This window comes from Denticeps clupeoides, chromosome 1, assembly GCF_900700375.1.
Source record: "Denticeps clupeoides chromosome 1, fDenClu1.1, whole genome shotgun sequence".
In the NCBI taxonomy this organism is placed as follows: domain Eukaryota; kingdom Metazoa; phylum Chordata; class Actinopteri; order Clupeiformes; family Denticipitidae; genus Denticeps; species Denticeps clupeoides.
In genome coordinates this window covers 21,992,466-21,995,685 of record NC_041707.1, presented here as the reverse complement: position 1 = coordinate 21,995,685, position 3,220 = coordinate 21,992,466, and the positions used below count along the sequence as shown (strand labels likewise).

Sequence of the window (3,220 nt, the reverse complement as noted above, 5' to 3'; positions counted from 1 at the left end):
CGCCGCTCAACAAGTGCCTGTTACCTTGACAACTGGATCCTGATCACTCCCAGCTGCCGCTAGTTCGGATTTGAGGGACCCTTTAAATGAGTGTCGTTTTTGAACAGGTCCTGACAATCGTCACATGGTTTTGTTGTTTAATCTTTTGAGTTTTTCGTGCTGTTTTTCTTTCTTTTCTGTGTAAATAAATATTTTTCAAAAGTTGAGTTTCTGCTCTTCACTGCCCCATCCAAGCAGCATGACAAGCCCCCACACTGGTCTTACATTAACAGCATTCTGTGTCTATTGGTTTAAATTCCTGACAAAAATATAAACCCAATAAAGCCTAAATAAAAAAATATTTTGTCTTTACTTGTTAGCATCCACGTTTCTACTCATGTCACCTTGTACATGCATAATTTGTTCTACATTGTAAATAGCGCCAAGCATCTCAAATGTGTTATATGTTATGTTATGTATTATATTTTTTAATCATTCACTTCCATCAATCAACTTTTTTTATAAGCATGAAAATTGTTCACTCACGTAAACAAAGTCCCTATTTGGACTTCATAGGACCTCTGCAGGTATGGTGTGGTGTCTGGCACTGAGCCACCAGCAGCAGATACTTGTAAGCAAGGTTTTGATTGGACTGAGAGCTGGACAATTTCAACGCCATGTCATTGCCTCAAGCTTGTTTGCTGTGTTCCTCAAACCATTTTGAACCCTTTTTTGCTGTGCGGATCAGCATTATCCTGGTAAAAAAGGAAACTGCCTTTATGAAGGGGTGTATTTGGTCAGTTTAGGTAGGTGGAACCTGTCATTTACTACATCCATATAAATAAAGAACCCAATGTTTCCCAGCAGAACATTGCATCACAGTGCATCTTCCAAAGTGCATCATGGCGCTGTATCTTCACTGGAAAGTGATCTGGAAAGAGTACCAACAACATTTCAATATAATCAGTTAATCAATGTTAGCTACAGTAGCTCTTCTGTTCATTGTGGTGAACACTAACCAGCCTGCACTCCTAATGTGCCTTGGCAGCCCATGACCCCGTCGCCAGTTCACAGATTTTCCTTCTTAGGACTACTTTTTGTAGGTCCTTACCACTGCATATGAGGTCCCACAACAGCTGCAGTTATGATGATGTCTATGTCTAGCATCAATTTTGCCATTGTCAAAGTTGCTCAAATTCCAACACATCAACTCAAAGGACAAGTTGTTAATTCATCCCTCCTACTGCCATTTTAACAAGCTGATCAATGCTATTCACATGTTATCACTGTATATCAGACCTCCCAATGTACAGTTGAACAGCTCAGAAAATTATTTCCTGATATCCAGATGGCTTTGAGAACTACAGATTACCAATTGCTATAATTAAATTACTATGTGCAAATGCAATCTTGCATATATAATGACTAATCTATTTAAAGTTCAGCACAGGGAATGAGTTCACAGATCATTTTGGCCTAATTAACTGAATTGTGAGTCACAGTTCGCTACAGTCATATAAAATGCATCTTGCTTTGATGTTATGCTAATGTAGGCAGTGGACTACAGTATGGGTCCAAAAATATAGTGCTCGAGGTTATAACAATGCAGCAAGACACCAGGGTGCTTCCACCTAAAGTATAGATTCTCCAAACTGCTTATACTGCCCAAAAAAGAGATGAGAATAGGGACATTGCCAAAGGATTTTTGCCTAAATATCTTTACCCTTAGATACAACTGGCTTAGTTTGGCATGCCATTGCATCACAACAACCCCTCCTTCACCCACTGGGATCAGCAGAGATAATCTGCCAAAATGCATGTGTACTTGAGGAATACTGTATCACTGTCAGATTGAGCTCCCTGCTGGTGTTAAATTGTGATTAGCCCTGAGCTCCTGTCCACCTGTCACACGAGCCAGGGTGTGATGTCACCCTCACTGCCTACGTACAATAGGCCTGCAAGCAGAACCGTGCATGGAATTCAGAATTCTGAGAGTAGACATCTGTGTACTGAAGCTTCTGCATTTGGGTCAGGGAGTTACTTTGGCAGATGCTGACATCCTGCCTCAGAGTTTGGGGAGTTTGCACATGCCTAGTACCTCTAGCTATGTGTGCAGTACGCTTGACTGTGTATTTGTGTTAAGACATGGAGGGGTCCACCGACTCTGGGCCACCTTCCAGAGAAAGTATGGCCTTGTGCTGAGCAGGGCCTGCCAGACAGTCTGTAGGGCTCTGGCCTTAGAAAACCCAGCAGGACTCTCGCCTCAGAGACGGATGAGCTGTCTGGCGAACTGAAGATAACTCAACTGCGCGGAAAGACACACGGCGCTCCTAAAAGAGCGAACAAAAATGCCTGAGCTTACGTAACCGCCTCTTTCTTAAGGATTGGACAGGCTGTGCAACAGAATAAGGGTAGTCTAATCACAGTGACTGTCACTTAATGCACAGACATGAGATGAATCATGGCTTTGTAGTTCAGAGGAGGGCATGTCTAAGGGTGCTGTGTATTTTTGACTATTTGTGTCAGGTTGTTATGCAAGCGTAATATTCAGGCTCTTTTTAGAATTTCATTCTATTCACACAGTCTTCTTCTCGATTTCTACTCTGTCTATATAGTGCTTCCTGACCTGCATGGCAATAAAGTGCTGTGAATCAAGAAAAGGAGCTATATGGAGATTGGATGTGATTGTTAAAACCTTCCTTTGCCTGACACCCTAAATTCACTGTGCTAAAATAAATAAATGAGGGTGGAAAATAAGGAATGTGTTGGGAAACCCATCTGGAGACCCCACCCCAGAAAAGAAAAACACTCCGGTTTCTCTAGAAATCATTAGCATTCCTCCGCTCTTCAACCAAGGCTGACACAGTGAAAAATAAATGTGCAGCTAAGCTGGAATGCCAGACTGATTCTCTGGGTGCCATTTTACTTTTCGATATCCTGTCAACGATTCAACAATTCCCTGAAATATTGGATATAATGCATAGCATACTTTTAATCACTTTTTTTCCCAGTGCTATAAGGCAAGGCCATGATAGTTAGTGGCACAGCAAGCCTGGCTCACCACAAACTTTAATGAAAGCAATTACACTGCAAACAAGGGGTGGGGCCGAGACGGTTTACCATGCTGTTGACACATGGTTGAAACTACAACATACTTTTGTCATGCATCACTCTGTCTCGATTTTTTCAAGTTCTTTTTTCCGTACATTCTCTGGAATACACTGCAGCAGAAGCCCAATGA

The 3,220-nt window shown here is 41.9% G+C and overlaps 1 protein-coding gene across 12 annotated transcripts in view; it reads right to left on the bottom strand.

The window, feature by feature from the left end:
- m1ap (meiosis 1 associated protein) overlaps nt 1-3,220 on the bottom strand; it is a 43,298-nt gene that overhangs the window by 15,542 nt on the left and 24,536 nt on the right. The window lies entirely within an intron of this gene.